Source organism: Copadichromis virginalis, linkage group LG10 (assembly GCF_057382275.1).
Source record: "Copadichromis virginalis isolate Kocher_CV1m ecotype Utaka linkage group LG10, C_Virginalis_male_GT1.1, whole genome shotgun sequence".
NCBI classification, from domain to species: domain Eukaryota; kingdom Metazoa; phylum Chordata; class Actinopteri; order Cichliformes; family Cichlidae; genus Copadichromis; species Copadichromis virginalis.
Genome location: NC_140627.1, coordinates 9,749,869 through 9,763,350, shown reverse-complemented (window position 1 = coordinate 9,763,350; position 13,482 = coordinate 9,749,869). Strand labels below are relative to the sequence as shown.

The 13,482-nt window shown below is 39.5% G+C and overlaps 1 protein-coding gene across 11 annotated transcripts in view; it reads left to right on the top strand.

Moving 5' to 3' along the window:
* The window catches only part of msi2b (musashi RNA-binding protein 2b), a 279,768-nt gene that overhangs the window by 69,788 nt on the left and 196,498 nt on the right, over positions 1-13,482 (top strand). The gene's annotated exons all lie outside the window — the stretch shown is intronic.

Sequence of the window (13,482 nt, the reverse complement as noted above, 5' to 3'; positions counted from 1 at the left end):
CTTAATGCCTGGCCTGTGCCTAGCGATCGCATGCTGTGCTCATTGTGAATGCAGTGTGAATGTGCTGTTTGGGTATGGGCCCATGCATCTCCAGGGCCCTATAATCAGCTCTAAGCTGCTTCTATCAATCTTCATAACTGTAGTGGGTTGAGGAGGGAAGTGCAGCTAATCAGCTCTAACCGGCCCCATGTTCAGCTTGACTGTCACTGTTATAGCAAGGCCATATGCAAACATTGTCCCTTACATGCGTGTCCCTTACTCACATCTTGGCCATCTCACAGGGCCATTCCACAGATGGCCGGCTCTAGCTGAAGTCAGGTTTTGAAAGGGCCTGTGACTTTCACTGAATAGCTGTTAGTGTAGGTTAATATAGGAGTGGTGGCCCTGCAGCGGTGGCAATCACAGCTCTGATCAGAGCCGGGCTTCAAAGACGTCTGTGCAAGTTGAAGCCAGAGTTGTCATTAGCTTCTGCCCTGTGCTTGACAGCCCTTCCCCTCCCCCCCAACTCCTTCTTCCTGTCTCTCTCTCTCATTCTTCGTCTTTGTCTCCCTCTTATTGCTCTCATTTTCTGCCCATGTGCAAATGGCTACTGTAATCCTGGGCCTGGGCGCTCTGGCCTGTCACTCCACATTTGCACTAAGCATCTTTCCTTCTCTCATCTCCTTTGCCCTAATTGTATTGTAATAAGCAATTACAGATCTATTTATGCACACTAGATCTGAGATTGGGCCACTTTTTAAGAGGCTGTATAGGGGAGTGGAAGTGGACCGAGCGGCGCCCCCTCACCCTGAACTTACAGCTGGGACAAAGACGGCACTGCTGCTAATCGCTCGGCTTTCCCTGTTTCTCTCGCTGATGTTCTAATCCCGCATTACTATCTGGTGCTCTCCTTCTGTTTTCTATCCTGTGCAGAATGCCCTCTAAAGCAAAAGTGATTGTGCTGTTGTTTGTTGTTTATTGGCTGTGTTTTCTCTTTGTGAGTCAGCTCTAGTGATGCAAATGAACAGAGGCAGTGTTTACCTGGACTGGCCATGTTTTCCCTGCGTGTGTATGTTTCTGTGTGTGTGTGTTTGTGTGAGTGCGTGCGCGTGTGCATCGTGCCTGCACAACGTCTAGGCCTTTGATCATACTACATCGCATTGACAGATGCTCTCTGGTGCTTTCTGGTTGCTTATGAACGAGGCCACAGTCAGGATCTGAATGCCAGTAATTATATCTTGCTGTCTTGCTAGAATGACAAGAATTGTGTCTTATACAACAAAGTGCGATGGCTTTTTTTCTATCTGTCCCATTATTTTTAGGTATGAGAAATGACATCGAAATCCCGTGTCTGTTTCCTCCCCGTCTGGGGCTCTGTGTTTACAGCTGTTTGCGAGCCTGTATATGTGAGAGGTTAGGGCCATGATAAAGGCTTACACCTTGTAATCATAGCTGGATGTGTGATCTCAGCGACCTGCCTGCGACCTGGCTTGGAGAATGGTGTGCATGCGTCGTGTGTTTGTGTGTGTTGAAGAGGAGTGGGCGGTGACTGATGCCAACCAACGACAAATTTGGAGTATAAGCTAAAAGCAATCATCAGAGTTAAGAGAAAGAACTGGGTATTGTTTAGAGATTAGATTGGTTATGTGAATTTAATTTGGTTTTTTAAAGGTGTTCTGGGTCAGGTATTCAGGTATGAGGACATTTCGATATTTTTTGTAGAGTATACTTGCAAATCGCTAGTTGTTACATTTGAAATATTCTTACAGGGAAGAACTGCTGTCTAAGCCACAATTCTGTAGCTGACGTTGAGTTGAACACATGATTATGTCATCACATGAATGTACCTTCCTGTTGTGTCAGCCCAAGGCTGAAGGTCCAACTCACAAATCTTTGCATGCTGTTTTCCACCTGACCAGAAGACAGGATTCATTTATCTAAAATTAACACATTTAAAATAAATTTATTATTGATATATAAACATATAATAAACACATTATTATATAGTAAACATAATATTCCTGATAAAATCAGTCAGTCTAAATTACGAACACAGGCATTGGCTCTCTCCTCCATCATTTTCCTCCCTCAGTCTCTTGTTGGCTGCCTGCAGCTACCGCTGCCAGAGAGCTAGCAGCTAGTAGCTAAGTTTAGAATAATTTACCAAATTGACAGCTGCAAATTAGCTACCAGTTTGTCTCTGATAGCTTTCTTTGTTTGCAACAAATCATGTTTTTGTATTTTGTGCTGTTGTCATATGTATATATATATATATATATGTATTAGTAAATATAGTATTTATTACTTGCATTTTTAAGCAGGTAACAGGATAAAGGACTCACGAGTTTGAGGCTTCACCTTTCTCGCTTCTCAGTCAATGGAGCGTTGTTATATGTTGATAAACTGAATTGCATTCTGTTGCTTCCCAGTGCTTGCTAACTGCTAATCAAAGCTTGGATAGCTTGCCTTGTGAGTGAATGGTTGTTGTTGCTCCAATAGTCACACCAGCCAAGATAACTCCCTCATCTTCAGTCACCTTCATTGGCAAACATTAAAGCACATTTAAATTGAAGTCTGACCGATTTATCGACAGGCCAATATTAGATAAATGCTGATCTTTCACAATTTGTAACGGCCACTAAAGGAAAATTTAGGAAGTAAAGAGACGGTTGTCAATTACGCGTTGACACTGCGTAAGTTGTTTTCGGAAGGGACACAGAATAACTAGCTAAACAAAAGTAAAAAATAATGATAAGTAGCATAATGATGCATAATGATATGTTAGGGAAATTTGTTTTGTGCATATCTTGAAGGCTGTTGAGATTTTAAATCGGTGACTTTTATTTTACACTTTTTTTTTTACACAAAAATGTGTAGAATTACCAGAAATATCAATCAGCAACGTTATAACATTTAGAAATAAGATTATACAGATTATAAAATAAGATTAATACAAAAAGAAATATGTTAAATGCACATATAAAGCAAAGAGTGATTGCTTTCCAAGGATTATATAGCAATAAATGAATTATTGTCAGGGCTTTACTATGTGTACTGAGAGAGACTGTTTGAATTGGGTGTTTTAGCAGCAATGAGGGAGTCTCTTTCAAAAGAGGGTGTGGATTTGATAACATGACAAAATAAGTATACTACAACAAGTTTTTTGAATTAAAAAGAAAAACAACAACAACAAAAGATGCCAGCATGTCAAGTTTCTTGTAAAACTGTTTTAAGGAGTTCTACTCAGAGGACCAACATATGGGAGGACAGAATGGAAATTTATGCAAATAGGTGCTGCCCCTGATTCATCACTGCAGACTGACCACGGTGGCAGAGGAAATTGAGTCTGAAATTTTACGTCTGGGAAAAGCAAGTGTAAAATCTGCAGCGGTGTTTTTATTGCACGCATAGTGGACAGTTAGGATTGGAACAATGAGCAACAGAGACACACAAAGACATGCACATTAAAAAATGTATTATGAAGTTATTTCACTGGAGCTCTCGTTTATTTATATTACCTTTCTGTGTCCTCTTCTTTAACATAGATGTGGGGGGGGGGGGGGGGGGTGTTAATAGCTCATAGCAGCTTCAGTCCCGTTTAAGTTCCAAGTTAGACCCTACATCTTCCACACGGATTTTTCCCAACTTATTCAATCACTGATGTTTTTGTTGAGATTAGGACATTTGACTGTTGCTTGCAGTCCCAAACGCACCATCTCTACAATCAGTATTCAAAGTGCAGCAGAAGGATACTAATCTCTAAAATTGTCCAGACATGCACCACACGCATCACAACAATCAGACACTAGACTTCATGGCACTTAATGCAAAGTGCAGCTGTGCTCATAGTTAAAAAACCCTGGTAAATAAATAAACTGCAGGGAAGCCAAATTTTGCACTCATTCTAAACTGTGACCGAGTCAGTAAATATTCCCACAAATACTGACTTCTTCTCACCATAAATGTTATCAGCTTACAATTTTTCCAGTAAATATATTACCTGTCTTTGTCGCCATCTGTCATTGCCACGCCTCTCTGAATAGAATTTAAGACAACATGCTTAAAACATCAGAGCCGGATTGTCAAGATTTGCATAAATACGTTGCACTTTTTTTCTGCCTTCTTCTCCTCTACTTTTATATTGTTTCACACTATATTAATCTTCTCTCATATCCTACTTGGAGAGTTAATAACGTTCACTCGTTGCCATTGCATTCTTTGTTTTGCGTGCGTGTTCAAAACACTAATAGCTTTTTTGTAGGTGCAGCACAAAGGCTCTTTGAATTGTGTTTGCTGCCACAGGTAGCAGTCTTAAATTTTCCACAAATAACAATAATGTTGGATACTACAATATTAGCTACAGGCTTATCTATTCAGGTTTCCTTGACACTCGCAGCAGCAGTAGCAGCCCATGCTTTTATAGTGCACACTTAAACCAGGAGCCAAATGTTATAAAGGATTTGCAATGAGATACATTGTTTACACTTACTGTGGATACAAAGAATGTCATTATATGTCTTCACAGTGAAACAGTCTGGTCTTGAGTGACTTTGTGCGGTATGGCTTAAAAGATATGTTCCAAGTTGCTTTTTCTGTCTTTTTTTTTTTTTTTGAGTCAGAGAACATGTTTAAGGAGAGGAAACTGTCTTTGTTTTTATTGCCTATACTGTGTGTTTGTGTTTGTGCGTCTCTGTGGCCAAGTCCTATCCTCCAGCAAAGAAAAGTAAATTCATTTCTTAATTTAAACATTAAAAAATATATTTGTTTCCAAGTGGAAAATGGTGATTATGAATGGCATGTATCACTTCTAGTTAGCTTTCCTAAAACCTTTAATTGAGTATCATACAAAAGTGATTAAGAGAACTTTGCACAAATTCAGAATTTATTAAACATAAACATTCAATTTAATGTCAAGTACTGTTGCATTCACTGCGGGTCCAATTAAGGACTGAGGATTGCCAGACCCTCTGCAGCCCACTTCCACGTCCCTTTTTGTTGGGTTGGTCTCCTTGCAGAATAATTGAGTGTGGCAGCAACACGTGTGCCTGGTGTCCCAGTGCTATTTCAAATACACCTTCTTGGGTTTTACTTGCTGGGGGATTCCTCTTTCAGACACCCGGTTGGTTTTGGTGCTTTTGGCTGTGGTTGATGCATCATGCATTAGTATATTGGCTTGGGTTGGCTTCTCTTGTTGACATGGAGGTTTGTCCAGTTCTTCTCTTGTGATGGAGAGATATTAATTCTAAATAAATCTCCCTTTTGTCAAACTGATGAATGGAATTTGATATTGTATTATGCATTTCCAATATTATTCTATTGGTTTTTGTAATACACTTGGCCTTTAGCATAAGTTTGTGTTATGTTCCATCTACACTGGCATCAATTCAGGCTTTTTGGGCTTCAGACTAAAGTTATAACAGTAAAAATACATAGAGTGCAGTACACAAAACAGTTTTAAGTGCTTTTGGAAAACTACATGTGAATAAAACGGCTTTAAAAAAAATAAAAAATAAAATGTGGATTGACAATGACAGTCTTTTTTTTTATGTATTGAAGTACCCTGGACAATGAAACGTTGTGTTCCAGTGATTTACAGTTGAAGGATTGCTATTTTAAATGCTCCGTTTGATATCCAAAAAAATATGATTAACTGGAGGGCCAATCTAAATGCAAAGTTCTGAAAAAAGATTGATATTGTCAATTTGAGTTGTGCTTTTTATTAAAATCGAGATTCCATTATGTGACCCCCCCCCCAGTCTCTTTCTAACTTATAAAAATATTAAAATAGTCCAGGGCTAGTCCTCATTACTAAAGTGAAGGCACAGTGAGATAGCTTCTGCCATTTTTTTTCTTGATGACCTCACAGAAAAGGTCATGCTGTTCTTAGAGGTATATGGTTAGTCATTTGGTTCCGTCTGTCTTTGTTTAAAACTGCTAACAGGTGTTGATAAGAGTGCACCAGAAGCTTTTTACTTTTTTTCCCCTTTGGTCTCCCTCTCATCTGTGGCACGCCTTCTATTACCATGATAAATGCACTAGGGCAGTAATTGTTGTAGCCCTTCGCATGCACAGCCTCGCACACTCAAGAAATTAGAAACACATCGAAGCAGAGGCACACACGAACTTTCTGATTCATGCTGATAACTCTCCTTACTGTCTCTTAGGGATGTGCGAAAATAACTGAATGTTTGAAAAATTGGGTTAAAGGAAAACTGGGTTGAAGTGTGGTCCATTTTTTAAAAGTGTCAGCTTGAACTGAATGTTGTTGAAAAAGACTTTTTAAAATACTGCAGGCAGACCGGAATGATCAGAACTTAAATGGCTTTAAATGCAGCGCCGGGAATTTTCAGTTTCTTCGTGACTGTTATTGCATAGTTTGTGATTTAGTTAAGAAAATTCCTTCGTTAACATGTAAAACGATCTGTGTCAAATTAGATGCAATTTCAAAGTCATTTCATCCAATCGACTCGATGTTAATGCTCCTGCTACATATTTTAGAAAAATAACAGCAGTTATGTAAATTGTTATGAAACGAGAAATGCATTTTGTGCTTTAAAAAGATAAATCCTAAAACAAGACAATCGTTAACGTTTGCTCCTTGTATCTCAAGTATGGCAGGAAAACTTCTCAACAGCACGATCAGCGTGATGAGATACAAAATTTACTGTTCGTTGCGAGCGTTGACTTTGGAGTTATGGTTTACTATGTGTCAGTACAGAAGAAGAAAACAAACAAACAAAAGAAGAGATGAGTCTTTTACTTTTAAAATTAGAATTGGGCTAATTAAAGAGCTCAAATGCTGCATGTTGCTAAGGCTTCTGACACTTCGGGATTGCAGGGTAGGCTGACCCGAGGACATATTTTAGCAAACCAGACATCTTGTACTGAACAGTGCAAGATGAATAGACGTGCTGTTAAACCCCAACTGTGAACTGTGATTGCAACAATCCCAATTCTGTGTTGTTCCTTGTTTACTATGCCACATGTCAGCGTTGGTGCTCCAGTTGCTAGTGGAACAGCTATAAAAGCATGGAAGAAGCAAAGACTCATCAGTTAGGCAATTTCACATCAACAATGTCAACACTCTTTTTTTTTTTTTTTTGGTATGTTTACGTTAATTCTTGTCTTAACTGCAAAACACGGCAATGTCCCAAAAGCTCAGGCGATAACAATTCCCTCTTCTCTTGCTCTAACCCTCAAAATGTTCAGTGTAATACTTGGTGTGAAGGCTTTGTTGCACTTAAGGTAACATAATGTGTTGTCATCAACTCAGTTAATGGCATTTTCACTTCATCTGTCTGTATTTCTGAGGAGTGAGGAGGTAGATTTAGATAGAATCCAGCAGAAACTTCTAAATGTCAGTAGACAATGCAGACTGTAGAAGGACTGTGGAATGAAACAAGAAGTACAAATTAAATTGGTGACTTACTCACACTTAAATTTTTCAATTTATTCATCTTGGTTTCATTGCAATTATTTATTTTTACTAATAAATACCAGTAAATTATATTCGATCAGATATAGTATCTTTTTAAGACCAATAAAATAATGATATTTCGGTATTTAAAAATCTGGCATATCGGATATATCGACACAAAACACAAACACATTTCTCCAACATTTATTATATTCAGTTATTATTGAGTCCTTATTCAGATAATATGACAATGCAGTTTAAAAATAAACTCTGGTCTTGTCACAATGAGTCGTGGATTATGGTCCGACTGCTCAAATCATCTGTTTGCTGTTTAGGTTCCAAGCACTTTTTGCCAACAAGGAAGCTGTAGAGTGCCCTCTGGTGGACAAAGGATGTGGAAAATTGTTGAAGGGTGTTTCTCCCATCTCTTCATTATTTTTCATTTATTGGCTGTTATGAATGCTGATACTAATACATTGGCGTGTAGCGGATCTATCAAGCTCTATTATCAGATAACACATGCTGGTAACTGATTCATTCATCAAAATTACACATATGCACATACAAAATATATGAGGCTAGTAGGAAAACAGATATAGCCTCAATTATATGACAATATTTTAAGGAAATGTACAGTAATGATATGTCTGACGACATCGAACACGGTTTTATTTGCGATTGCAGCTCATGGGTGCACTTATTAGTGCAAACGTGATGAAGGATAGTTTTCGTCCTTCTTTCAGCAAACCTGATATGATAACCTAAATGTAAGATACATTCATCAATCTAATTAATTTCCCCCTAAAATGATGGCAAGCAAGGTGTATGCAAAGAGACAGCCCAGTAGCTCTGTATTGTATTGTTGTGGAAGTTCACTGTTTAGATGCGGTCTTCATATTGGTGTGTAGTGTCCTTTTCACGTAGTGCTGCATGCTCTTCATTTCAGTAGCATTATGGAGCTTCTAGGTGCCCTTCACGCGCTAAGGGATGTTACACTGGGATTCTGTGGTGTGCTTTTGGAGGGATTTTAGCTGGAGGCGCACATCTCAGGAGAGTAGCCACAGTACACAGTCGTCTCCATTTATAGACCTTTTATCTAAACACATTGAGATCACTTGTAACCCTTTGCATATCGTTGAAAATGGTTGCAAACATTAAAAGTACTATGATGTACAGCTCCGTCCTTGCTGTGTTCACTTATGTCACTTATATCTTTCCTACATTTCAAATGTATAATTAATATGATAGTTGGTGTGATAAGGAAAAGAAATCAATATAATTTCATCTTACATTATGATCTGTGTATGTTTAAAGACAAATAAGCTAACGCAGTTGATTCCAATAAGTTCACTCACTTTGCCGCTCTGGCGCTATGAGGCTTAATGCCTGTTGTCACCATGGAGAGAGAAATAAAGAAAGTAATTGTGTTGTGCCAGGGCTCAAGCAATCCTATCAGCTATTGGGCACACATGTCAGAGTATGAAGACAGGGCTGAAAACTTGACCAGTTCCTGCCTGATGGAGTGAGGCTGAAATATGAGCAGGGGAATGGGTGGCCCAGAAGGAAAGCAGGACAAACAGCTGATGTGGAGAGGCAAGCAGACATGAACATTGGCTTGTTTATTTTTAGTTTTTAGTTTTTTTATACCTAGATTGGCAATGATAAAAGTGAGTGATGTTGATAAATGCTTGCACAGCCAGTTTATCAGCAGCTGTCTGGCTGGGGGTTGCCTGCGGCAGCGTCCAAGGCTGATAACCCCTGAGGCCCGAGGCATGATGTTGGGAGGAGGAGGGGTTCAGAAGATGATGCAGCTGCTGGGTTTTGGCCAGTGAATAACCCTAATTTAGTCAGTTGATACTTTGCATGTCCGCCAGTAGTCAAGGGCTGCAAATCAGTGAATAAGAAACATCATCAAGCTTCACTGAGAGCCTGTAAAGGTTTTTACAGAGCAGCAAATAGAAGTATTAAATGAAAGCAGGGAAAGAAAACAACTCTTATATTCTCATCACCACGAGGGAAAACCCACCAGAAAAGAGTGGCATCTTTACCTTTACTCTGATCTGGTGACATCTCAGACTCAGCTTGTCAGGCTCGGCTTTGTAATGCTAGACTTGACTCGGCTTTCTTCAGTCTAAGCTGTACTCTCTCATCCTCAGGTGTGCTTTGAGATTATCATTGCCACGTTGACATTAGGTGACACTGCATGTTAGTATGCATAATTTGGCTGGTACTACCTCTTTACCACGCGAACCTTCTAATAGCAATTTAACCTAAGGACTAACAGAGATACCAACTTGGAAAGCTTGACTTACGATGATTTAACTCACACAGATGAACTCAGATTTCGCTTTATAGCATGTCAAACACTGGATTTACTGATTTGTTTGTTTTTCTATGAATTGTTCAGGCTGATATCTGCAGCAATATTGATGGTCAAGAGTATTTAGACACCTGTGTGCCATCACTAATTACTACACAAGCTGTGTTTGCATATTTAAACCTGTGGCCCATTGCACATTCTCATGAAGTTGATGAAGCGCTGAGTGAGACTCGTTGCTCTTGTCAGTGTAATAAAACATCGCTGATTACATTTTTACTGGTTGAGCGTGCAGTGTCAGCCCCGGCCTCTTGTGGTTACTTTTTTTCTGGTTATTTGTTCATCTTGGCGGCATCCCCAGGCCTAAAGAAGATGCTGTGCGCTGAGCTCTTTTCCCTTCTTCACCTTTAAATTAGAGTTAAAACTGGGAAATGACTTAATTTCTTTTCCCTTTTTTTGTTTTGTAGTTGGATTAATTGAGTTGTATGATAAAACAATATTTTTTTTAAAAATCACTTGTGCAAAATTCATGAAAAAGAAACTAACTGTAGGAGAGGACCCATGTGTGGGAGGCTGTGTGCATATGTGCAGGCTATGTGCCTGTGAGACTGTGTGCACCTGGAAAGCACTTGACAGATGGTTCTTCAGCTCTAGTTGAATGTCACTTTTTTTCTCAGTGTTAAGCCTCTTTCATAGATGGAAAGTGTTTCGGTCAGCATTTTGATCAAGGTAGACTCTTTCAGCTTTCTTGATTGTTTGCCGGGCATCTCCAGAGTATGTTTATCCAGCCCCCATCATTTATTTCTGTTTGATTTAGGCGAGCCGAGAGAGATCAGAGCCGTGACTTTCTCCACTGCGTTTTCTGCCTCTTTTTTTTTTTAAATTTGTTTGTTTTGCCAGTTAGATTACAGAGCGGTGCATCAAAAATCATTATATACCACATCGTATCAGCGCGTTTTCAATCTGTAGACAGAGACAGTAAATATTTTGTTTGGGTTAATGTGGTCTTCTTCAAAGTACAGTAATCTTGTTCTTTCTCTGTTTGCACAGGCCAAACTGGTACAAGAAAAACAAGCTGACCTTATAAGATGCATCATAAGTTAAAGTAAAAACCTACCATGTCTTAGTAAGGTGTTGGGCCAGCATATACAAAGAGAACAGCTTCAGTGTGCTTTGGTATTGATTCTCCAATCTCTGGAGCTCTACTGGAGGGCTTGAGCACAGTTTTTCCAAAACATATTCCTTCATTTTGGGTTTTGATCGTGGTGGTTGACAGCACCTGTTCAAAAATCCAAGCCCTATGTTCAAGAATAAGGAAAAACACTGACTGTTGTTTGGGTGAAGAAGCAGAAGAAGGTACTGCAATTTCACGGCAGGATTTCCAACATCATCATACATGTCAAAACAGAAAAACTCTTTATTGCCTTGGGACAGAAAAGAGGATGGATGGATAGTTTGTATTTAATTGCAGTGATCCTTTCCTCCAAACCAGAGCCACTGGATCCTTTCACTCTGGGGTCAAGGGCTCAACTTTTCTTCTCAATGTGTCCCTATTTGTTCCAAAATTAGGTCAGACTTTCATTCCACTAGCTCGTCATTCTTCCTCTTCACATAGGTAATGTAGGGCAGTTTATAAATATTTTTAGCTCGGACTTTGGATTCCTAACAAGATAATTGATTTACAATTGTATTATTGGCAAATTCTATTTCCGAATGACTCTCTATTTTTGTCTTGTGTTCTGTTGGGGACTTTTGCCCCTCACTAGAAGCCCAAACTGTGTGTGGAGTACACATTGTAAAGGCGTGGTTAGTTTGTGTATATGATAGCGTCACGCAATACAGATTTGTCAGCTCCACATCTATGACGCAAATCTCCTGTTCTATTATATCCTGAAGGTGCTCTATTAGATTGAGATCGGGTGACTGTGAAAGCCATTTGAGTACAGTGAACTCACTGTCAGGTTCAGGTAACCAGTTCGAGATGAAAATCAGCTGAATATGAGCAAACTAAGCCAAGTCTTACAAGAATGGACATGATAAGCAGCAGGTTTTGGGGTTTAAACCATGATCAGTTTACACTAAGGGGCCCAAAATGTGCCAAGTAAATATCCCCCACACCTTTATACCACCAGTAGCCTGACCCTTTGATACAAGTTGGGATGTTTTCATCTTGTTTAGTTGTTAGCCAAATTGTGATCCTGCCGTCTTAGTATCACAGCAGAAATCGAGACTCATCAGATCAGACAACATTTTTTCCAGTTTTCTGCTGTGCACTGTTGGGGAACGGTGGGAACTGTAGCCTCCGTTTCCTTTTATTAGCTGACAGGAGTGGCACCCAGTGTGGTCTTCTGTTGCTGTAGCCCATTTCACAGGCTGTGTGATCAGAGATGCTCTTCTGCATACCTCGGTTGTAACTAGGGGTTACTTGAGTTACTGTTGCCTTCCTATTAGCTTGAAGCAGTCTGGCAATTCTTTTCTGAACTACTGATCACTTGCTAGTCTCTGTTTTTTTTTTTACCCATTCTCTATAAAGTCTGGTTGTTTCCTATCTGGCACCAACAACCATGCCACATTCAAAGACATTTAAATCACCTTTCTTGCCCATTCTGATGCTCAGTTTGAAGTAAACAGGTCATAATGATCTTGTCTACATGGCTAAATTCACTGAGCTGCTGCCATGTGATTAGCTGATGAAATAGTTGCAATAATGAGCAATTAGCGGTTATACCTAATAAAGTGGCCAGTGAGTATAATTAGATGTGACTCCTGACCAACATGGTTTAATTATACTGGTTTCAGAAAGTAGGAGGCATCATACAAAACCCTTGTAATTTCAAGTCAAGCAACACATGTATTTTTTCCCATAAACTATGTCTTACGTAGCATAACTGTGGACATAGTAGGGCACAGCGAAAGGGAACGTGGCTTATCTCTGTCAGTAGTTGAGGATGTGCAGCCTGGTGCCTGCAGCTCACTGTGGCTGCTCCTTCTTTGTTCCATTAGCGCCTGCCGTATTTCAAACTGCGGGAAGATGCTGAAAATGACCACTGTCTTGTTTTGTCGATGCATATTTGATGAATGATAGCCTTTAGTGCAACACTCACTGATAGACACTACATTTGCGGTGACTACTTCATAAAAAAGGCCATTTGTGTTTCGCCACTTACTGTAGATGCTTTTAATGTGAAGCTGCAGCAGAAGGAAATGTTCTGATCGCATTAGCAGCAACTAAATACAGCTTCTTTTTTTTCCTTTTTTTCTTCCGGGAAAGTCACCACAGACATGGGTGATAATACCGGGCATTGATAAATATTGCATTACTCTCAGCAGTGGGCCATAGAGCTCGATCAACACTGTGCTACCGCATTTGGCAATAGATAGATTAACAAGTGATGTTTCCAAAGTTGATGATTAATTGACCTCACTAATGCCATAACCAGCATAATTGCGAATTTTCATGATCATAATAAAAATACGTTTAGCATTCTCTTTGTACCATTAAAAGGTAGAGCTACTAGCGAGGACTGGATCAGATAATAAGCTGCAATGTGATCACCACTGAAACAGTCTGAGGTGAAAGTCCTTCTCCCTACAGTGTTAGAGGCAGCCTCTCATTGCAGAGTCAGATGAGGCCAAAGCATTAATCATAATAACATCATATCCTGCACTTAAAAGAGAAAATACAAATAACACAGACCCTTTAATACGGTTTAATTTGTTAGATGTTAAGGGGTTGTGAGTTTATGAAAACACTTGGTGTGTTGAGAAA